The sequence below is a fragment of the Aquarana catesbeiana genome, linkage group LG03 (assembly GCF_042186555.1).
Source record: "Aquarana catesbeiana isolate 2022-GZ linkage group LG03, ASM4218655v1, whole genome shotgun sequence".
In the NCBI taxonomy this organism is placed as follows: Eukaryota; Metazoa; Chordata; class Amphibia; order Anura; family Ranidae; genus Aquarana; species Aquarana catesbeiana.
In genome coordinates this window covers 55,867,492-55,891,934 of record NC_133326.1, presented here as the reverse complement: position 1 = coordinate 55,891,934, position 24,443 = coordinate 55,867,492, and the positions used below count along the sequence as shown (strand labels likewise).

Sequence of the window (24,443 nt, the reverse complement as noted above, 5' to 3'; positions counted from 1 at the left end):
TGCCTAGGGCACAAAACCAAAATACACCACTTGGTATGACCATGTGTTTTTATCTGTTTTATGCATTTATTAGAACAATGTCATTTAATTTTATGCCATCTAAGTTTTTGATAGAAAAATTGCATGTGCGTACAAATATTGAAAATAATACCAACAGTTTGTATCTTATGAAAGTGGAGCTAAGACAAAATCTTTTTTGGCTTACAGAGAAAGTGTCTTATGTGCATTCTAAAAGTGGTGCAGCGTGCATCAAATTCAAGTACAAGGTCTAGGCAGGTACATGAATTTGGCAAACGCTGTACCACTTTTAGAATGTACGCATTTTTTGAAAATTCTGTCTGCACCAGTCTTTATGAATTCCAGAGATTGATTTGTAAAAGGACTTTACTTCAGCAGCGATTTCTAATACCCTGTACTCACGACCGGTTTTCCCGTCGGAATAAACTCTGAAGGTTTTTCTGACGGAGTTCCAACGCAATTCCGCTTAAGCTGTCTTGCATGCACATGGTAACACCAAATTCCGAGCGTCCAGAACGCGGTGACGTACAACATGTATGACGGGACTAGAAAATGGAAGTTCAATAGCCAGTAGCCAATAGCTTCCGTCTCGTACTTGCTTCAGAGCATGCGTCGTTTTTGGTACGTCGGAACAGTATACAGACGATCGTTTTTTCCGATAGGAATTGGTTCCATCGGAAAAATTTAGAACATGTTCTCTTTCTAGGTCCGTCGGAATTTTCGACGTGAAAAGTCCAATGGGGCATACACACGATCGGAATATACGATGAAAAGCTTCCGTCTTATTTTTTCTGTCAGACATTCCGCTCATGTGTACACGGCATTACAGTCTCATGTAATGTGTCTTATGTCTATGAGAGATGCATGATCTAATGGTCCGTACACACGATCAGAAAATCGTACAAATAATACAGCTTTTCAAAATGATCGTACGATAATCTGATCGTTAGTACACAGTTTTCAAGAGCCGATCACTACAATTCATGCAAAATGATCCAATGGGACAAGCATGAAAATCTTTCTTGTACGATACCAGATCGTACGATTTACATTTATTCAGCACAGTTGTCGTTCGAAAATACAATACATCACATCAGGTCTGAATTTTTATTCTGTCGTACGAGAATTTTCATAATTTTAGTAACCTCTCAATTTTCAATATGAGACTAGCATGCAAAAAAAAAAAAAAACGGACGATCATTTGTCCGATAATCTCATCGTGTGTACCAGGCATAAGACTTCAGCAACTCCTATAGTATGTTTTAAGCCTCTGACTACCTCCTGTTCTATAGCTGCAAGCTCTGACAGCTTTTAGTAGCATTAAATTCATTGAATATTATGTGTGGCCCTTTGGTGATGTCAGAGGGCAAACTTGAGCCCCCCATATCAAGTGCGATGACCACCACTACAATATTCTGTACTTAGATTTGCTAAGCCACTTGCTCAGTAACACTATTCACCCTTCCATTTCACCTATTCATTACCACTTGTGTAGCCCCATTACTGTAATATACCAGTACTAATGTCATGGTAAAACATTAAGCCAATTAATATATGTCCCAATATATATATGGGTACTAGGTGTTATCCTGGACTCTGAACTCTCCTTTTGGGCCCACATCCCAATCACTGTCCAAAGCTTGCTGCCTCAACCAACGCAACATCTCCAAACTACGTCCCTTCCTAACCAATGAAACCACAAAGCTCCTGATTCATTGCCTGGTTATCTCTCACCTTGACTACTCCCTCACTGGCTTACCTTTAAATAGACTACCCCCCCTTCAGTCCATCATGAATGCTGCTGCCAGATTCATCCACCTTACAAACCGCTCAGCGTCTGCTACCCCTCTCTGCAAATCCCTCCATTGGCTGCCACTCGTCCAACAAATGAAATTCAAAATACTAACAATAACTTACAAAGCCATCCACAACTCTGCCCCCAGCTACATCACTAACCTTGTCTCAAAATACCAACCTAATTGTCCTCTTCGTTCCTCCTGCTCTCTAGCTCCCTCATCACCTCCTCCCATATTCGCCTCCAGTACTTCTCCCGAGCCTCTCCCATCCTCAGGAATTCCCTACCCCAATCTGTCAAACTATCTCCAAATCTATCCACTTTTAGGCGATCCCTGAAAACTTTTCTCTTCAGAGAAGCCTATCCTGCCTCCACCTAACAACTGTACTTTTATTTTCTTCATTAGCTCATCCCCCACAGTTATTACCCTTTTGTATCACTTGACCCTCCCTCCTAGATTGTAAGCTCTAATGAGCAGGGTCCCCTGATTCCTCCTGCATTGAATTGTATTGTAATTGTACTGTCTGCCCTAACATTGAAAAGTGTAGCGCAAACTGTTGGCGCTATATTAATCCAGTATAATAATAAATAACAATATGTCCCATGCACGGTAAGAAAAACGGGGGGGGGGGGGGGGGGGCAAAAATCCCAATTATAAAAGCTTCCAGTCAAATTAAACTATCCGATATCACAGAACAACTGACAAATGAAGGTGTTCAAATGTACAGCATATCCCTGTCTCTATCATAAAAATACAAACCTTGTATACACTAAAAGCAGGGATGTCTAACTCAATTTAATTGCGGGCCACACAGCAGTGTGTTCACCCTCAAAGGGCCAGTTGTATCTGAGGCACCCTATGTACAGAGTGCAGGGTTCAGGAGTGCATTAAACACAGAGTGCAGAGTTCAGGATTACACTACTTACAGAGTGCAGGGTTCAGTGGCGCCTTATGTACAGAGTGCAGAGTTTAGGAGTGTGCTGTGTACAGAGTGCAGGGTTCAGGAGTGCATTAAACACAGAGTGCAGAGTTCAGGATTACACTACTTACAGAGTGCAGGGTTCAGTGGCGCCTTATGTACAGAGTGCAGAGTTTAGGAGTGTGCTGTGTACAGAGTGCAGGGTTTAGGGTAGTGCTATGCACAGTGTGAAACTCCAACTCCCCCCCCCCAAAGCTTACCCACATCTCTCTCTCCTATATTGCCTGGCTCTAATACCTCCCTGTGTAGTCAGCTCTGCATCACTGTGCAAGGAGAACATGGAGAGCCGTCCCTGCCGTGCCTCGCCATGAGTGCGTGCAGGGATCCGTTAGTTACGAAAGCTGCTGAGAGCACAGTTGTCTCTTGTAAAGCAAAGAAGGCTTCTGTTTTTACAAGTGACAGCGGAGAGCAGGAGCAAAAGGTGAGAGCCATGTTCAGGCTGCAAAGTGAGGGCCATATCCGGCCTGCGGGCATTGTGTTTGCCATATGTACACTAAAGTATAGTAACCATAAAGAAAATTAAGGGAAAATTCTGCACATGTCTGTCCTGAAGGCACAAAGTACCTTCAATGGATCAACATTCTATAGTACTATAACACCAGAACTACATTGTAGAGGCTGGAAGTGGCAAGCACATGCAGGCACTATGGAATTTCTTTGAAGAAATTTTGAAAAGATGACTTCTAGGAAAGTTGTCTTTCAGGGTTCATTATTTCTTCAGAAAATCGTATCCAAAGTTTTTTCTGCTTTGGAAAGAATTCTCTTTTAATCTGTGTTTTATTGTCCCAAAGGATTGCCTGGATGATCTATGCAGCTCCTATTTGGCGTAAACAAGAAACCTAATGTTAAAAGAAAACCAAAAAATCCATTCCATCAAACAACCTCCTCCCCTCCAGAACAGTGGGGAATAGTGGCAACATCCTGACTCTGGACGGCTAGGCAATTATTATGGGGCTGACTGTACCAGCAAATTCTATGTAAGACATCCAAGAATTAATTCATAAGCTATTGTTCTTCAGTTTATTTGGATTATGCAAACAATATTGGCTCCTTAAAAAGTATAACAGGATGGCTGAAGGAATAAAAGTATCATTTTACTGTAGGCTGGCTGAAAGACTATTCTATAAACAGAAAATGTTTAAAATAGCAAAAACTAATGCTTGGAATTGGTTGATGGGTAAAACTTTGTTGGAGTAATATGGCCAGTAATCAGGACTAAAAATTTACATTTTTCCATTAGTTAATATTTAGTCTAATGAAATTTAGAAAAAAATCTTATTTTTGTGCAGTTTTAAAGGGCGTCTAAACCCAAAAACAATTTTTTTTTGTATGAATTGCAGCTGACCAATCCTTTGATGTGTTGGCTGCATTGGTTTTCTTTTTTTCATGCTCTTGACCTTCTTCTTATCACCTGGTGATCCTATGTGGAAACACCCATTTAATGTACTGTAGCTATGGAGGAGCAGCATTGTCACCTAAAACAAGACTACAGAATACCTCCCCCCATCTCATCCCTATAACATATGAGGGAGGTGTGCTGTAACACACAGAGAAGTTGATCAATAAGGTAGGCAGATACTTGGGAAGAGCATGTGGGTAGGTACAGCATGGTGCAGCAACAGTAAGTACTCAGATTCCAGTTGCAGAAAACAGAAGTGTATTGAAATTGAAATTCAGTAATGAACAATAATCCTGACGGGAAGACAACCCGACCAGGGAACACTCACAAAATATACAGTGATGAGCAGTAGCAGTATGTTTCAGATGTGCCGACAGCGTCTATCACGGGTGGGGGGGTTTAGAGTGTGGCCTGGCTGGTCCATATCCAAGTGGGGAGGCTTCCAGGAAGTATGGCGAGGGGTGACCTGTCCCTACTCTAGCCACATGGGAAATACGCGCCAAACCCGGGAGCCAGGGTCTTGCATAGACTCTGCCTGACCCAAGATGGCTGCCACAGCCATATAGGACACCAGCATCCAATTGGATGCTGCCTCTTTATGACCGAGGAGATCATAGAGAAACTAGGTTCCTCTCAATTTCCTCCTCCACCAGCACTGCTACTGCGGATGAGTGCCACCTGCAGTAGAGAAAAAAGACTGCACCTGCCTACAAGCATGTTCACTTTGCAAGGGGATTTTCACTTGAATGTGGGGAAGCTGTACTGACTTCAGTCCTCAAAAAAGCAAAATTCCTTTTTTTTTGTTTTTTGTTTTTTTTAACGCAATTGGGTATTTTTTGCATAGTGTACTGTCATCGTATTTACTAAGCAATGTGAAAATTTCCTTTTTTAAGTGAAAATTCCTTTATGAAGTCAATATGCTTTATATTTGTAGAAATCAAGCCCATTGATGTTCTGCAAAAAGCTACATTTCAAATGTCTTATAGTTATTTGTTTAATTGAGCCCCAGCACCAGTACATAATCCTCTCCCTTGGGCACTTCTCTGCATGAGGAAACATAATAACAAGCATTATTGCTATTTTTGGAACACACCCCTTAGAAATTTTTTTGTGGGTTCCATATTTCACAGAACAGTAAGTATGAAATTATCTCTGCCTTTTTTAAAACTAAGGTTAAAGCACATACAGTAAGTGGTCCATGGAGCAGCTCCATGGAAAGTATCTCATAGTTACCTAGGAGAAACAATGGAACTTTGGACCTGATTTGCAGCATGGGAATGGATGTATTCATAAAACTGTAAAAGCAAAAGATACATAGCTACGTAGCTACATAGCTAGTCAGGCTGAAAAAAGACACAAGTCCATCCAGTTCAACCATAAAAATAAATAAATAAATAAAAACTATCATACAATCCCATATGCCCAATCCTATACCCACAGTTGATCCAGAAGAAGGCGAAAAAACCCCCAGAAAAAGCCGTGACGTGCTCCTGCTTGGTACTATTCTCTCCTGTCTTCAGCTGCCTTATTCGCTGCAAAGAACTTATCTTTTTTTTAGCACATTTTGTACAAGACCTGTCAGTGAGGTAACTGCACTCTATCTAAATTTATCCTGTAAAATATTTGGGTATGAGTGTACAGAAAAATGTCAGGATTGCATTGCAGACATCGATGTCTACTATGATGGAGTCTGCCTTCTTTACATATTCAATGGTATTCTGAATTTGGTCTATGAACTGACACATGGCTGAGGACCCCAACTTTGTGCAATATTGCCCAAGTTTAAAGTATAACTAAGGAAAACTAGTTTTGGATGGAGTGGAGAGGGATTAGAACACCTGTCGGTTTTTGTTGCTGTCTGTGTCCCCATTAGGGAGATTCACCCTCTCTAGTTGTCTTGTTTACCATTATCTTTGAAAGTGATAGTAAAAGAAAATCCCAAATTTTGGGATGTCCCCAAAAAAGTAATAGAGGGGAAATCTTCCAATGGTGACCTGGGGGCCCCAAGGGATTCCCTTCATTTGCAGGGATTTCCTCTCACTTCCTGGTTTGGCTATGGGACAGGAAGTGAAGAGAAATCTCCCCAATGGTACACAGATGGTACAAAAAAAAAAAACCTGTCATAGTTTTTTTTTTATAGCCCTCCCTTATGCTATCCAAAATGGAAAAACATTTTGCCCATAGTTCTACTTTAACCTTGGTAGTTTGCCTTACAGTAAGCAAAATGGGAGGAAATCTCCCAAAGTAAACCCCATTCTTAGACAGTTATCACCACTGTAATTGACCCAACAGATTATTTACTTGTAGCGCCCACCTACTTAGGTGTGTGCTAAAGTAGTCAGTTAGGATTAGTGTCAGGTAAAATTGCCTGTGTTTTACCCTGTTGGTGTAGGCTGGTTGGTTAATGTGGTTGGGAGGTTTGTTAGAATAGAGGAGGGTGTGGCCACTTACACTCTGCCCTGTAAGATTTCCATCACTTTTCTTGAAATGTTCTGGAAAGTGGGTGGACTGAAGGAGTAGAGTGGCAGGTAGTTTTTGGAGACCTTTCTGAACCAATCGTTGTTTTGCTTGGGCAGAGGCGGGACTGCTATAAAAGCGAAGGTCACATGCTCCGGGAGGCTGGAGTTTTGGAGAAGAAGACAGCATGTAGGGGCTGGTGCAGCTCGGGTGCTCTCCCCTCTGGGGAGGGGAACGGGCCATGCGGGGAGGAGAGATGGAGGAGACATCAGGAGGAAGTTGCTACTACTAACAGGAGGAAGACTGGGAGATCGACCCTCCGTGGCAAACATGGACTGTTGATCAGGAGTACAAGTGAGTGGAAACCCAGGGAAACAGTGCTTTCAAGAGACTTAAAGGTGTTAAAGTGCAGGTCATGAAGGAGGAGGTACAGGTCTTCAGCCTTAGAGAATCAATACCCCAAAAGAGTGTTGGAGTGCGGGTCAATAAAGAAGTCTGAGCAGGGAGTTGGGCCTTAAAAAATTAACACCCCGGAGAAATCCAACCAGTCAGCCAAAAGAACTTTATTCAGAGTAACGTTCTTTGGGGATACTTGGAAGTGCTGTACGGTTGGGAAGTAGCAATAAATAGGAGGAAGGAAAGCTGCAAAGTATAACTGGAAGCAAGCGCAGATTAAGAGTTATTCAGAGTGGCTCTATATAATCTGGACTATGTACTCTCAGGACTTACTTCACTTAATGCCAAATCTGTAAGAGTTACTCAGAGTGACTCTGTACCACAGTACCGCAATAAGTGCCGGAAAAGAATAAAGTTTAATGTTCAAATGTTCTGTACTGTCTGCTGTGTTGTTCGTGCAGGGAAAGGGTAACGGAGCTACACTAACAGAAAGGAATGAACTACCAGCAGCGCCATACTATTAACACGTTCACCATGAGGCCTGGTTCACACCTATGCATTATTTAGTGTGTTTTCAGTTTTGCAGAAACACTCTACAGTCCATTTAACATGGTTTCTTATGGATGTAATTCACATCTGTGCATTTTATGGAAAGCGCCAGGGTCTTTTTTCTGGTTTTTGGTTCCATAGACTTCAGTGGATGAAAAACATTTATTGGAAAACGCAAAATGCACCTGCAATATGCAAACTGCATAGGTGTGAATCAGGCCTGAATGAGTATTACCATGTAAGGTGGTATAAAATAATATAATAATATAATTTGCATAGGTGATGCACCTAAACCATAGCACATCTCACCCACTAGGATATAAAGTTTCCAATTTATTCTATTCCATTAAAAATAATTGAAACAATCCCCAACCTATGTCCGACAGATAGTAAACACGAAAGATAGCCGACGTGTACTAACTATACTGGTTGCAAATACATTTAGTCACATATTGCTTGCAAAAACTAGGCGTATCAGCCTAGTGTATACTACATTTTTGACTTCCCTATAAATCCATAAATTGGCTAAATACCCCAGAATAATACATAAAAAAAGCCTGTGTGCACTGTACAGGGCCATCAATGTCTAAGTTTTGGTTTTACTATAATAAACGTAAATGGCAGCACCAAGAGGCAATTGGTTATCCTGAATGCATGTGTGCCAACAAGTAGCATGCCAAAGAGCAGTAGGGAGGTCACTTCATTAGCCTGTTGCTGCTGCTTAATATCCAATCACAGGGTGGTGGCAGAGAAGTGACTAAGATGTATTACTCAACTGCAGCAGAGGAAAGTCAGGCCACCAGGCTGGCTATGCCTTCTTGCAGGGTTGTATAAATCTTAGAACTGTGTGGGTAGAAATACAAATTCTTGGTCAGGTAAAATAGGTTCCATCTATGCATTTCAATGTTGTATTTAGCTGTTTGCCTGGAATTAAGCTTTAGCAAACAATGTACTAAAAATATATATTCAAGAACTAGGGACGCACTGATACCATTATTTTTACGAGTACCAATATTTTTTTTAATCACTTAAGGACCGAGCCTCTTTCTGAGATTTGGTGTTTACAAGTTAAAAAGATTTTTTTTTGCTAGAAAATTACGTAGAACCCCCAAACATTATATATTTTTTTCTAAAACCCTAGAGAATAAAATGGTGGTCGTTGCAATACAATCCAGAGGACCCGGCGCATCACGGATCCAGGTAAAGGCCGCTGATCGCGGCCGTTTACCATGTGATCGCTCCGTCAAATGACGGAGCGATCACATGTAAACAAACAGTTTCTCTCCTCCCCTGCTGTGTACCGATCGGTACAGTGTGAGCGGAGAGGGGGATGGATGGATGGCTGCAGCGCTGTGGGCTGTATGTGTAGTGCCCACAGCGCTGCACAGTGACATCCAGCCATCCATCCATCCATGCTCAGCCATCCCTAACGCTCTGCAATGCCCTGCAATACTCTGCAATGCCCCAGAATAATGTGCAATACTCTGCAATGCCCTGCACTACTCTGCAATACCCCCGCAATACTTGGCAATATCCCGCAGTACTCTGCAATACCCCCACAATACTCTGCAATACCCCCGCAATACTCTGCAATACCCCCACAATACTCTGCAATACCCCTGCAATACTCTACAATACCCCCGCAATACTCTACAATACCCCGCAATACTCTGCAATACCCCCGCAATACTCGGCAATACCCCGCAATACTCAGCAATACCCCCGCAATACTCTGCAATACCCCGCAATACTCTGCAATACTCCCGCAATACTCTGCAATACCCCCCGCAATACTCTGCAATACCCCGCAATGCTCTGCAATACCCCCACAATACTCGGCAATACCCCGCAATATTCTGCAATACCCCCACAATACTCGGCAATACCCCGCAATACTCTGCAATACCCCCGCAATACTCTGCAATACTCCCGCAATACTCTGCAATACCCCCGCAATACTCGGCAATACCCCGCAATACTCAGCAATACCCCGCAATACTCTGCAATACTCCCGCAATACTCTGCAATACCCCGCAATACTCTGCAATACCCCCGCAATACTCTGCAATACCCCGCAATGCTCTGCAATACCCCCACAATACTCAGCAATACCCCGCAATACTCTGCAATACCCCCACAATACTCGGCAATACTCCCGCAATACTCTGCAATACCCCGCAATACTCTGCAATACTCCCGCAATACTCTGCAATACCCCGCAATACTCTGCAATACCCCCGCAATACTCTGCAATACCCCGCCATACTCTGAAATACCCCGCAATACCCTGCCATACCCAGCCATGCCCTGCTATACCCTGCCATACCCAGCCATACTCTGCAATACCCCGCAATACTCTGCCATACCCAGCCATACTCTGCAATACTCGGTGATACCCAGCCATACTCTGCCATACCCTGCCATGCTCAGCCATACTCTGCCATGCCCGGCCATGCTCTGCCATACTAGGCTGTACTCGGCCCCTGTATGTGGCCAGGCTGTGGAAGTCTCACACATGTGGTATCGCCGTACTCAGGAGGAGGAGGAGAATCTATTTTGGTTTTTGGTATGTACATGTTATGTGTTATAAATATTGTATAAATGGACAACTTTGTGTTAAAAAAAAAAAGCGTTTTAACCACTTCCTGCCCACCGGCTGTCATACGACGTTCTTGACTTTGTGTGGGGATATCTGAATGATGCCTGCATTCAGATATCAGCTTTTTTAGGCGGCGATTCCCTACACCATAAGAACGATCATAGCGGCTGTTCCACTGCTTGATCATTCTTATGGGAGGTGAGGGGGGATGTCCCCCCCTCCCGCCACCCTCCGGTGCTTCTACCGACTCTACCGCTACGATCGAAGCCAAGATCTTTTTATTTTTTATTTTTTTTATTTCAGGCTTCCCAGCCTAGAGGTGAGATGTGAGGTCCTATTGACCCCATATCTCACTGTAAAGAGGACCTATCATGCCATATTTCTATTACAAGGGATGTTTACATTCCTTGTAATAGGAATAAAAGAGGTCAAAAAAAATTTTTTTTTGAAAAAAGCATCAAACTAAAATAAATAAAGTAAAATGAACAATAAAAAAAAAAAAAAAAAATTTTTAAAGCGCCCCTGTCCCTGTGTGCTCGCATGCAGAAGCGAACGCATATGTAAGTCCCGCCCACATATGAAAACGGTGTTCAAACCACACATGTGAGGTATTGGTGCGATCGGTAGATAATTTTGGCCCTAGACCTCCTCTGTAACTCAAAACATGTAACCAGTAAAAATTTTTAAAGCGTCGCCTATGGCAATTTTTGAGTAGCGAAGTTTGGCGCCATTCCACAAGCGCGTGCAATTTTGAAAGGTGACATGTTGGGTATCTATTTACTCGGCGTAACTTCATCTTTCATATTATGCAAAAACATTGGGCTAACTTTGCTGTTTTGTTTTTTTTTTTAAAGCACAAATCTGTTTTTTTTCCAAAAAAAAGCGTTCAAAAAATTGCTGCGCAAATACCGTGCAAGATAAAAAAGTTGCAATGACCGCCATTGTATTCTCTAGGGTCTTTGCTAAAAAAACATATATAATGTTTTGGGATTCTATGTAGTTTTCTAGCTAATAAATGATGATATTTACATGTAGGAGAGAAATGTCAGAATTGGCCTGGGTGCTCCAGAACGCCTGAAGGTGCTCCCCTGCATGTTGGGCCTCTGTATGTGGCCACGCTGTGTAAAAGTCTCACACATGTGGTATCACCATACTCGGGAGTAATAGCAGAATGTGTTTTGGAGTGTAATTTGTGGTATGCATATGCGGTGTGTGAGAAATAACCTGCTAATATGACAATTTTGTGAAAAAAAAAAAGTAAAAAAAACCAAACTTGATTTTGCAAAGAATTGTGGGAAAAAATGACAACTTCAAAAAACTCACCATGCATCTTTCTAAATACCTTGAAATGTCTTCTTTCCAAAAAGGGGTCATTTGGGGGGTATTTGTACTTTTCTGGCATGTTAGGGTCTCAAGAAATTAGATTTTCAGATATTGGTACCATAGCTTTTGGACTCTATAACTTTCGCAAAGACCAAATAATATCCACCGATTTGGGTTATTTTTACCAAAGATATGTAGCGGTATAAATTTTGGCCAAAATATATGAAGAAAAATTACTAATTTGCAAAATTTTATAACGGAAACCAAGAAAAATGCATTTTTTACAGATTTTTCGGTCTTTTTTCTTTTATAGTGCAAAAAATAAAGAACCCAGCGGTGATTAAATACCACCAAAAGAAAGCTCTATTTGTGTGAAAAAAGGACAAAAATTTCATATAGATACAGTGTTGCATGACAGAGTAATTGTCATTCAAAATGTGAGAGCACCAAAAGCTGAAAATTGGTTTGGTTAGGAAGGGGGTTTAAGTGCCCAGTGGTCAAGTGGTTAAAAAAAATGTTGTTTAAAAAAAACAATAAATAAACATTTCTCTTTAAGAGCTATGGGTGGAAGTGACATTCTGCCCTTCTGCCCTGCAATGGTATGGAGAGGGGTGGCGGCCATCTTCCCCTCACTCGTCTCCATACCTAATAGGAGAAAGCGGCTCTGGTAAGCGGTGGAGGGCACCAGAGCACGGAGAGAGGGGCCCCTTTCCCGCCGCCGATAAAAGTGATCTCACAGCGAATCTGCCGCAGAGACCACTTTTATCCGAAAGCAGAATGCCTGCTGAAGAAGAGGATACCGGGATTATGGTAGCTAGCTGCTGCCATAACAACGGTACCCCTCTTCAAACGATGGTGGGCGGTCCATAAGTGGTTAAGCACTCGCCGATACCAATTACCGATACCTACCGCAACTGTTTTATTTTTTCTTCAGCTGTCAGCAATGGTACAAATCATTGGAAAGTTATTTAAAATTATTTTTTTTTTAATTTTGCGCACTTTTCAATGTGAAACGTGTACATATATGGTAGCCTCCCTGGCGGTTTTCCAGAGTGTGGCTCGGGGTTAAATTTCAGCACCATTAGCGGTAACCCCGGGCCACACTCGGGATTACATCTCAGGATCCTGGTGCGGTATACTTACCTTGTCCCCAGAATCCTGCGATTTCCCCCAGCTGTGTCCGTGGGCTTTGTCCTCCGCCCGAAGCCTCTCTGTGCCGGGCTCCGTTTCGGCCACTGTACTGTATGTATTATGAAAATTCATAATACATACAGTACAGTGTAATCTTACAGATTATATTACTGTATGAAATCATTTCACATCCCTTTTGTCCCCAGTGCTTTGTTCAGTGCCCTGCATGCAGTTTTATATGACATATACTGTTCTTTCTGCCTGGAAAGTGAAGATTGTCCATAGCGACCAAAAAGTGTCCTTTTACATCAAAAGTGGTTTTAGACCAGCTAGAAAACAGCGATAGTAAATTAGAACACTTGCAGAATTGAGCGATAGTGAATCGTGGGGAAATTTATTTTATTATTATTATTATATTATTATTTTTTATAATTATTTATATTTATTTATTATATTATAATTTATGATTTTGTGTTTCAAACTTCATCATACCCGGGATATCTGCTAGACTCTTGGTGGACAGATTTAAATGTGTTATTGCTAAGAATTACAGGCCTACAATGTAAAACGCCAAATTTCTATGCAAAATAATTGTACAGCTTTGAGACACAAAAATCTGAAATAATCATACCGCCAGGGAGGTTAAAGTGAAGCAAAGCAAACAAAAAAAAGTTTTAATTATTGATGGTTTATAAAATAGAAGTGAAAAAAATAACAGCAGGAAAATACTAATTAAATGGAGGAGAATAAGGAGTTAATTAACGCCGATTAGAGTAAATTAAGGATTAATGAGGGCATAGGCGTGCGCACAGGGTGTGCCAGGTGTGCCTGGGCACACCCTAATCACCCTGTATGGTACAGATTTCTCCTGTTTAAACCCCTAATATTTCACCAAAGCCCCCTAACACGGCTCCTAAAAAAAGTGAAAAAAAAAAAATACAAAAAATAAAATTGTAAAAAAAAAAAAAATGACACCATCCAATGCTCTAGTGATACCAATCTCTGCCCTACTGACAACGTCCATTGCTCTACTGACTGTTTGAGCTTTGGGGTGCACACCCTAATGTATTAGGCTGCGCACACCTATGAATGAGGGGTTAAACAGAGAAACAGTTAATACAAAACTTTTTACTTGACAGGTTGCTTTCAACTGACTTTATCTGCTGATGGAAGTTCATCTCTTTGATCTGTAGATGAAGAAAAACAGTAAGATACAAAAAGAAACAATGTTCCTTTCGGCTGAGCAATGTTGTTGATGAACATTGGCTGCTTTTTGTTTTTACAGCTCCACAGCCGGACTTCAGTTTACTCCTCATCTGTGAACAGGGGAACCCCACTGACAGCTGAATGAGGCATTGATTGTTAAGGACGCGACGGTTCCTCTCTTTAACAACTGATAATTGCCAGCTTTTTTTTTTTACACTTCAGCTGTCAGTGGGGGAATCCCACTGTCAGCTGAAAGAACCGAGCCGGACAGTATCGGGTTCAAGTATCGGAGCATTTGCATGAGTACCGATACTTGTACAAATGCTTAGTATCGGCACAGATACCGATATCTGTTCCTAACCAGTATATGGCAGAAATATACAGTATATGGAGACTATACAGTACAAAAGTTTAATCCACTACTTTATCAGTTGCTATAAGGTAAGATAACCCCCTCTATATTCCTAGGCAGAAGCTTAGTAGGAAATGAACCTTCATTTTTTCATCTATGGCATTAAAGAATTTGAAGGATTAGAGTTAAAAAGCATGCATATACATTTTAGGAAATATATAATTTTTTATTTTTTTTTTTTTTAAGAAAGAAAAAGGTTCATTTGATTCATTAGATTCTCTGGCTTTCGGATGTGCATTTGGAAGCTGAAAGTTGACTCTTTTTCAATTAAGACATTTTCCGTTAGAACCAGTGGTGGCCCATCCATTATGTGCGCCGGAGTGCCACCCCCTTTATCCACGGCCGCCACTCCCATGCTCTATCCACAGCCCTTATTCTGACAGGACACTACCACCCCCTTTTCATGCGTTCTGCACGCCGGGCGCGTGAAATTACAGCGGCGCGGGTGTTATTTTGAAGCACAATGAATATTCTCTATTGAAACACTGATCCTCAATCTGGGCAATCAGAAGCAGGTCTGAGATCCATTTTCTGATTGGCCAAAAAGAGAAGAATCCTGATTGGCCACCGAGGAGAAGGGAGCGGGGCTTTTTTTCAGCGGGAACGCGGGGGGTTCCGGCACCTCCAGAACTAAATGGCAGTGGGGTGTGCTGGAGGGTCTATTGATATTGGCTGCTGGGGGATCTATTGTCACTGGTGGGCATCTGATTTTGTGTGAGGGTCTGTTGTTGCTGATGGGGAATCTATTGTTGCTGGGGGGGCAGGGTCTTATGTTGCTGGAAGGGATCTACTGTTGAGGGAGAGGTCTATTTTTACTGGCTGCTGGAGGATCCATTGATGCTGGCTGCTGGGAGATCTATTGTTGCTGCTTGGGGGGGGGGGCGTCTAATTTTGCTTGGGTGGATATTTTGTTACTGGGTGTGATATTTTGTTGTGGGTGGTTCACTGTTGCTGCAGGGAATCTATTGTTGTTGGGGTGGAGTCCATTGTTGCTGGGGGAGTCTATTGTTGTGTGGGGATCTATTGCTGGGATTCTATTGTTGCTGACTGCAGGGGATCTATTTTACTGCTTTTCTTTTTATCATTAACATGTTCCATACAAATGATTTAGCACCACAAAATGATACTTGGTTCTGTATTCTCTAAAAGGGGCAGTACTGGTAGCTGGGTAGGGGGTAGAATCAAGGGACAGTGTTCAGAGGTGGGTAGAGGGCAAAGACAAGGGGTGACTCAGACGGGGGGAGTTCCTGCACCGATTCTCTGAGAAAAAAAGCCCTGGAAGGGAGGAAACGGAAGCCGCCGCAATGCCCATGGAGAGCAGGGGAAGGGAAAGCCGTCACAGGCGCCGAGCAAGGGAAGCCACCGGTGAAGCCCGGGAGAAGCGCATAGATGGGGTAAGTGCACCAGACCCACCAGACCGACCCGGCCGCCCCCGCCCCCCCAAAAAAAAATATTACCACCGGTCGCCACTGGTTAGAACCTTTTATACATAAGGCCCAATGTGCCATGCGTGTCATATGGTGGTGTAGTCACAGCACAAAGCTCAAAATTAGCTGCATTAACACTGTAGTCTATGAGGATGGCTGAGGATATATGGATGTTTCATGGCTAATTAAAAGCTCCCATGTTTTTATCATGAATGAAAAAGGGGATCTCTAGGATGGGATATGCAACATTCTTTATTTATTAAAATATCTAGAGTTAGAACTGCTTTGCTATAAGAGCCCTTGCACACTGGGGCGGTTTGCAGGCGCTATTGCGCTAATAATAGCGCCTGCAAACCGCCCCGAAAGTGCCGCTGCTGTCATCCCAGTGTGAAAGCCCCGAGGGCTTGCACACTGGAGCGATGCGCTGGCAGGACGGGAAAAAAAGTCCTGCCAGCAGCATCTTCGGAGCGGTGAAGGAGCGGTGTGTATACCGCTCCTGCCTATTGAAATCAATGGGACGGCGCGGCTATACCGGCGCTTTGCGGTGGTATTTAACCCTTACTCGGCCGCTAGCGGGGGGGGTAAAACCGCCCCGCTAGCGGCCGCATACCGACGGTAAAACGCCGCTAATAATAGCGGCGTTTTACCGCCGACGCCGCCCCCCGCCCCAGTGTGCAAGGGCTCTTAAGCTAATTTGTTTGTTTCACTTTCAGTCTTGCACTAGAAAATGATAGACTTCATAAATTATGCAAACTTTTTTTTTTGTTGAGTAAAGGGGCTTTTTTTAGGCACCCAGGAAAGACATAAGAAAAATAATGTAAAAAGATTTTTTTACGAACTTTATTACAGAAACCATAACATTTAATTGAAGTTTTGCAATGGTTGATCATGATGGACCGTCCATTTCTGACCCAACATTTCATGATCAGCCATGGCATAATTTTGAATTATTTTGGTTTGGTTATGGTTTTTGTAATAAAGTTTGTAAAAAAATCTTTTATACCGTAACTATCTTTCTTGTGTCTTCCTTGGGTGCCTGAAAAGTGCTCTATATTTACTCCCAAAAAATGTTTATATGATTCATTTGGATGGTTAAATCAGATCATTTTGTTTCTGTGTCTCATTGATAACTAATGCCTTCCATTCCATGACACTTGATTTAAAACAAAGACAGTTCCCTTTGCTTTGGTCCTTACTTCCAGATAAACTACATTGCCAACAACATTTCAGAATTCCATGAGAGCCAATTTCAGAACGAGTGATGTGACACAATTGACATCATCATTTTCTATGCTTTATTCAAATACATGCCAGACCCCTGTACTGGTCATAAACAGGGCTGGATCAACCATTAAAGTGGTTACAAACCTCAGATATTAAATATGAACCAAGCTATAGTGTGTAAGTGTCTCAATTAAGAGTACTAAGTGTAATGTCTGCTTCTTCTCTGCTATCAGCATGAGTCACTTCTAACAACTTTTCCTGACACCAAGAGAAAAATGGTGACAGGGGAGGGAGCACCAGCAGATCGACAGCCTCAGCTCTGTTCCTTTATGCTGTGCAAAGGGGGGGGGGGGTGTCTCTTCTCTCCAATCAGCTCTCTGAGCTCTCCTCATTGCAGAGTGTAATTTCAACTTTCTGGCCCCCCCTTTTTTTTAACGCTCAGACAAGCTATATAAATTCACAACTTTAAATGGATGTAGAGAACAAATTGCTGCAGAGATTCAGGTACAACTTATGTATCTCTGTGTATCACCTGAGGCCAGTCACTTCACTGTGAGGGTTCACAACCACTTTAACCGCTTGCCGACCGCCTCACGCAGATATACTGCGGCAGAAGGGCTCGTACAGGCAGAATCACGTACCTGTACATTTCCCTTTAAGAGGTGCCCGCGGCAAGCTCCGTGAGTCGGGTCGCGGGTCCCGCGGACTCGATCGCCGTGGGGATACCCACGATCGCCTCACGGGGAGAAAGAACGGGGAGATGCTAATGTAAACAAGCGTCTCCCCGTTCTGCCTAGTGACAGTGTCACTGATCTCTGCTCCCTGTCATCGGAGCAGAGATCAGTGATGTGTCACACACAGCCCATCCCCCCTACAGTTAGAAACACGCCCTTAGGACACACTTAACCCCTACACTGCCCCCTAGTGGTTAACCCCTTCACTGCCAGTGTCATTTACACAGGAATCAGTGCATTTGTATAGCACTGATTGCTGTATAAATGACAATGGTCCCAAAAATGTCCGATGTGTCTGCCATAATGTCGCAGTCACGATAAAAATCGCTGATCGCTGCCATTTAAAAAAAAAAAAAATATTAATAAAAATGCCATAAAACTATCCCCTATTTTGTAAACGCTATAACTTTTGCGCAAACCGATCAATAATCGCTTATTGTGATTTCTTTTACCAAAAATATGTAGAAGAATACGATCGGCCTAAACTGAGGAAAAAAAATATTTTTTTAATATATTTTTTGGGGATATTTATTATAGCAAAAAGTAAAAAATAATGCGTTTTTTTTTCAAAATTGTCGCTCTTTTTTTGTTTATAGCGCAAAAAATAAAAACCGCAGGGGTGATCAAATACCACCAAAAGAAAGCTCTATTTGTGAGAAAAAAAGGACGCCAATTTTGTTTGGGAGCCACGTCACATGACCGCGCAATTGTCAGTTAAAGCGACGCAGTGCCAAATCGCAAAAAGTGCTCTGGCAGGAAGGGGGTAAATCCTTCCGGGGCTGAAGTGGTTAAGCAAAATAAGCACATGCTTAGGACACTAAGGGTAGGGGGCACCACTGAAATTGTTCTCCTAGCTATCATGCATCCAAAGTATTGGTCTCTAAACTGTAGCCCACGGCCTGGATGCTGCCCTTTGCTTGCCTTTATCAGGCCTTTAGGGCACTATTCTTTCCACTGATACGAGGAACTATTCCTCCCACCGACACCGATGATTTCTTCCACTAACAACAACAATGGGGCACTATTTCTTCCACTGAAACAATGATGGGAGCTTTTTCTTCCACTGACACCAGCAGTGAGGCACTATTTCTTCCAATGACACCAACAATGGGGCACTTTTCTTCTGCTAACACCAACGATGGGACACTATTTCTTTGACTGACACCAATGGGGCAATATTTATTCCACTAATTGGGCACTTCTCCACCGACACCAACAATAGAGGAGTATACCTCCCACTGACACCAGGAATGGGGCACTATTCCTACTATTAATACCAACTATGGGGCACTATTTCTTATACTGACACCAAAGATGGGGCACTCTTCCTCCCACTGATGACAACAATTGGCACTATTCCTCCTCCTGCTGACTACAGGCACGTAGTGCCGGCGTGTCATTTTCTTACTCTCATTAACAACCAAGCCAGAGGCATTGTTTACTCCCACTGACGCTGGGGCATTTTCTACTCCCACTATCCAGTCCCCACTAAATTCTGAAAGACAGAAAATAAGGTCCTTTGTTTAGAACATTTGGAGACCCCTGCGCTAAAGCATAAGTGCACTTTAAAACAAAGTGCAATAATCCTTTTTGCCTCTTTGTCCCGAGTTAACTGATCCCATCCTCCCCCTCCACAGATGTATACTTAGTGAAATCCAACTACTACAGCATAGATCAGGGGTAGGCAATCTCGGCCCTCCAGCTGTGGTGAAACTACAAGTCCCATGAGACATTGCAAGACCCTGACAATCACAGCCATGACTCCTAGAGGCAGAGGCATGATGGGATTTGTAGTTTCACCACAGCTGGAGTGCCGAGGTTGCCTACCCCTGGCATAGATTGTATTATCACATGCTGCACCCCAAGTCCTCTCTCTCCTGGCACACAGGTGCAATAAGGCCCCATAAACTTATATGGGACTGCAGTGTGCCTGCATGACCAGGAGAGAGTGTATAGAGCAGGGGTCTCAAACTGGTGGCCCTCCAGCTGCTCAGAAGCTACAAGTCCCATCATGCCTCTGCCTGTGGGAGTCATGCTTGTAACTGTCAGCCGTGCAATGCCTCATGGGACTTATAGTTTCGCAACAGTTGGAGGGCCACCAGTTTGAGACCCCTGGTATAGAGTGTGATTGCTGCCGCTGTTTACACACAAGGGGGTGGATTTACTAAAGGCAGATAGACTGTGCACTTTGCAAGTGCAGTTGCTCTAGAGCAGTGATGGGGAACCTTGGCACCCCAGATGTTTTGGAACTACATTTCCCGTGATGCTCACCTACACTGCAGAGTGCATGAGCATCATGGGAAATGTAGTTCCAAAACATCTGAGGTGCCAAGGTCCAGCATCACTGCTCTAGAGCTTAGTAAATGAGGTAAAGCTTCACTCTGCAAAGAATACACAATAACATGCAAGGAAAATAAAGAAAGCATTTTTCATATGTGAACACACATAGAAAAAATATTTTGGGTAACCTACGCTTTAATCCAGCCCTGGTCACATCTAATGATATTACAACTATTTAAAAATAAAAAATCATAGATTGTTATGGTATTCTACATTAATCATGAGCAACACAGAAAGTTGTAACTTCAGAAAAGCTGATGAATGAGACTTCCGGTGTTTTCCTAATGTGAGTGACATTACACTAATATATATTTCCAGGATTATTAACCTGTATTCAGTTCACTTGTTAGAAATATATTATAGCGGTCATTTTAATCGAAAAGGCTTAGCGTTAAATATGATCTTGGCAATAATAAAGATGATGATCTTGATCTTTGACAATAATTTCTTTCCTTGTTATAAGTCCGATCATTGTTTCTATGTACTATTAACTATTCAAAACAAACTTTATCGTAATTGTCAAACTATCTTCTTTTACAAAGCCACCAAATGTCTAAATACACGTTATGCAATGCTAAGTCACAGCCAGATCCCCCTAGCCTATGCTAAATCTCTACTACCATGCCTACGTTTCTGCACTTACATAAAAGAGCTCTTTCTTTGGTTAGTCTTAATTAAAAATAACCCAGGACAAGCTGCGCTACTGTTAAATCAAAAACATCTGGCAAAGTTTTCCACTTTACAAGTCACTAAAAGTTTAGTTGAAAAAAAAAAAAAAAAAAAAAAAAGCTTATGACTTACCATTGCCAAGAATACTGAATATCTTCTTTACAGATTCATTAAGGCGAAGTGAGCCTCCTGATTGAGAATGAGCGACCGGTCCATGCTCCTGACGGCTGGTCCTGTGTGGATTTCCCTCCTCTGCAAGACTTTCATACGACTTCTTCTTTTTTTTTTTTTTTTTCCTCCCTCTGCTCTTGCTCTGCAGTGACTGAGTGGCTTGCCAGTAAATCATAATTGCCTGAGTCTACGCATTTTAAATACCGCCCAGTGAGACAGATGTGCATAAAAGAGATGCTATTTCACTGAATGAAACCACTTTAGGCTTAACCTTTTTCTCCCGCACCGCAAGGCAACAACGAGGAACCTCAGACTTTTCCTTTGCCAAGCCGGGCCAGTCAGACCGAAAACCAGATTGCTGCAAGTCGATGGCAAATTAGTGGTGGGCTACACACACCTCATGCCGCTGGAGGTGAAAGAGTTAAATCACTGCTGCCCTCAGCTCCACTTTCTTTCTTCGGTTGTTCAGGGTGTTCTGTTAGCTGGCTCCCTTTTTTGTTTATATAGTTCAGCGGTGCTAAACATTACCTACACTTCATGCCTGAATTTAAAAATCGTTTAATGCCTTATGTCAAGAAGGAAAAAAAAAAAAAAAAAAGAACTTCTCTGCTCACTTACCAGGAAGAAAACGCCTTTCATAAAGTGTTCCAAGGCTGCTGGAGGGTGAATAATGTCTGTAGTGACTGCGTATGGAAGGAAAATGAAACATCAAAATGACATGACGGGGACAGCAGGTTTTACTATCCATCATAAAAACAGAAAGCAGAGCACGAGCTGTAAAGTGTATGACTGACAAATAAGAGTCATAGAGAATACAGGTTTCCTTTACAAAGTTTATATAGAGCCATAGAGCTTTAAAGGAGAACACCTTTTGCAAAAAAGAAAAAAGAAGAATGGCCCTATATTGCAAAAGGCAAAAGATGTGCATTATATATTTTTTTTGTATGTGAGCCTGCAAAGCATTGCAGCCAAAATCAATGGATCTTAGGTGCAATGCTCTGGCTCCTCCAACTGATGGTCCATACAGAGGTGCCGGCCTTCAGCTATGGAGCTAGAGGAGGGATCAATGGGCTACAAGGATGGTGATGTCACTGTATATGTGCTCCATTGAGATTTACACCCTCTTTGCCATGGTGATAGATGGGACATACACTATATTACAGGCCAGTCAAGTTCCTCCACTCCAAACTTGCTCATCCATGTCTTTATGGACCTTGTTTGTGCACTGGTGCGCAATCATGCTGCCACAATAAGGGGCCATCCCCAAACTGTTCCCACAAAGTTGGGAGCATGAAATTGTCCAAAATGTCTTGGTATGCTGATGTCTTAAGCATTCCCTTCACTAAGAAGGGGCCAAGCCCAACCCCTGAAAAACATCCCCACACCATAATCCCCCCTCCACCAAATGATTTGGACCAGTGCACAAAGCAAGGTCCATAAAGACATGGATGAGCGAGTTTGGGGTGGAGGAACTTGACTGGCCTGCACAGACCTTTTGGGATGAATTAGAGTGGAGACTGCGAGTCAGGCCTTCTTGTCCACAGCAGTGTCTGACTTCATAAATGCGCTTCTGGAAGAATGGTCAAACATTTCCAGAGACACACTCCTAAACCTTGTGGACGGACTTCCCAGTAGAGTTGAAGCTGTTATAGTTGCAAAGGGTAGGCCAAGTCAATATTGAACCCTGCGGACTAAGACTGGGATGCCATTAACGTTCATGTGCATGAAAAGGCAGGCGTCCCAATACCTTTGGCAATATATATATACAGTATATATATGTTGGTGTGTGCTAGTTAGTTAGTTAGGATTAGTGTCAGGTAAAATTGCCGGTGTTTTACCCTGTTGGTGTAGGCTGGTTGGTTAATTTGGTTGGGAGATTTGATAGAATAGAGGAGGGTGTGGCCACCTACACTCTGCCCTGTAAGATTTCCATCACTTTCCCTGAAATGTTCTGTAAAGTGGGTGGACTGAAGGAGCAGAGTGGCAGGTAGTTTTTGGAGACCGCTCTGAGCCAATCATTGTTTTGCTTGGGCAGAGGCGGGACTGTTATAAAAACTAAGGTCACATGTTTCCTGGTGTGGTTGGAGATGGGAATTTGATCCAGAAAGGCTGCAAAGATGTGATCAGCAAGGAGCAGGCTTGAAGGCCTGGGGGTGTAATGCTCTCAGCGCTGGATAGCAAGAACTTGAACCGGAAAGGCCTGAGGGTTCAGAGACCTCAGCGCTGGATGGTTCATCCACAAAATTCCCCTAAAGAAACTCTGGGAGCAATGTGTCAGATATCACAGGCTGGGATGGTTCTGGACATGCGGAGCAGGAAGCGGCTGCTAAAAGGATGGAGTAGATCGGGGTGCGCCCGGACTTTTCCTGAACTGACCAGGGAGGATTGCAGGAGTCGAGATAGGTAGGTGAGGCCTGGTACTTCTGACATTCGAATTCCAAGGTGTTTTTCAGAGAGGCACCTGTCGGTTCATTAAGGAAAAGGGATAGAACTACTATTAAAGGAACCAAAGATTAAGAGGCAGCTCATACTTCCTGAAGACAGAGACTGTAAATATTGCACATTCTTTTCTATCATGCTGCAAGGAAAAGAATAAAGTTTAATGTTCAATTGTTACTGGACTGTCTGCTGATGTTATTCGTGCAGGGGAGGAAAACGGAGGGCCACTAACAGAAAAGTGTGAATTAACAGCAGCTCCCAAGGGAGTAGTGCGCTACATATATATATATATATATATATATATATGTATATATATATGTATATATATATATATATATATATATATATATTATACTGTACGTTTATTAGACACTGGCTGGCAGGACTGGTGTAAATATGTTGCCTTGCATGTTTAGGGGCCCTTAGCCAATCCCCAGGAAGTGGGCCTGGCAGAGAACTAAGGAGCCCTTAAATAGACATGGGCCATGCCAGCCGGGGAGTCATATGGAAGATGGAGAAGCAGTAATGAGGGAGTGTGTCAGGGGCCCTTGAGGGACCTCTGCCGGGGAGGGGTTTTACCTGGGGCGGGAGCTCAGGAGGTTGGCCTGGAAGGAGCCTATAACAGGAGGCAGTTGGAGGAAAACTTTCCAGAGAGGCAGTTGGAGGAAAACTTTCTGGAGAGGCAGCAGAAATAAAGAAAGACAGAGTGAGTAGGTAAGCACAGTGCAGGGACAGACAAGGGAATAGATTGCCAGCTGTAGCAGGTCTCTCTTGAAGACAGCGGTGTGCTTAAGTCTTCATCCAACCTTGCCCTGGGGAATCTCCAGTGTGTGTCAGTCGGGTAGACTGGGAAGAAAAAGTAGCCAGGTGGGCTAGTGAAGTGGCAGCCAGGTGGGCTTGCATTTCTGCAGGGATAAGAGCTGAGACTAGTGTCTACAGGGAAGCAGAAGTTCACTCCACATGTGCTCCTTTTACAAGGGACCATGAGTTCCTAGCCGGTAAGCGGCTGTTGCTGAACTAACTAAAAGACTGTTATGCCCCGTACACACGGTACAGACAACAAAATCCGTTTCATCCAAATAACATTTTTTTACTTATAATTCACTTTATTTCATAATTTAATTTTATCTTTATTATTCAACTACACATTTTTAGACAATGACTCCTTTTTATT

The 24,443-nt window shown here is 42.8% G+C and overlaps 1 protein-coding gene across 1 annotated transcript in view; it reads right to left on the bottom strand.

Annotated features, from left to right (window-relative positions):
- IL16 (interleukin 16) overlaps positions 1 to 21,375 on the bottom strand; it is a 226,459-nt gene extending 205,084 nt beyond the window's left edge. The window contains exon 1 of the mRNA XM_073618563.1: positions 20,792 to 21,375. The gene's annotated coding sequence lies outside the window, so the exon portion shown is untranslated. The remainder of the gene's footprint in view (positions 1 to 20,791) is intronic.
- Between the last annotated feature and the right edge of the window lie 3,068 nt (positions 21,376 to 24,443).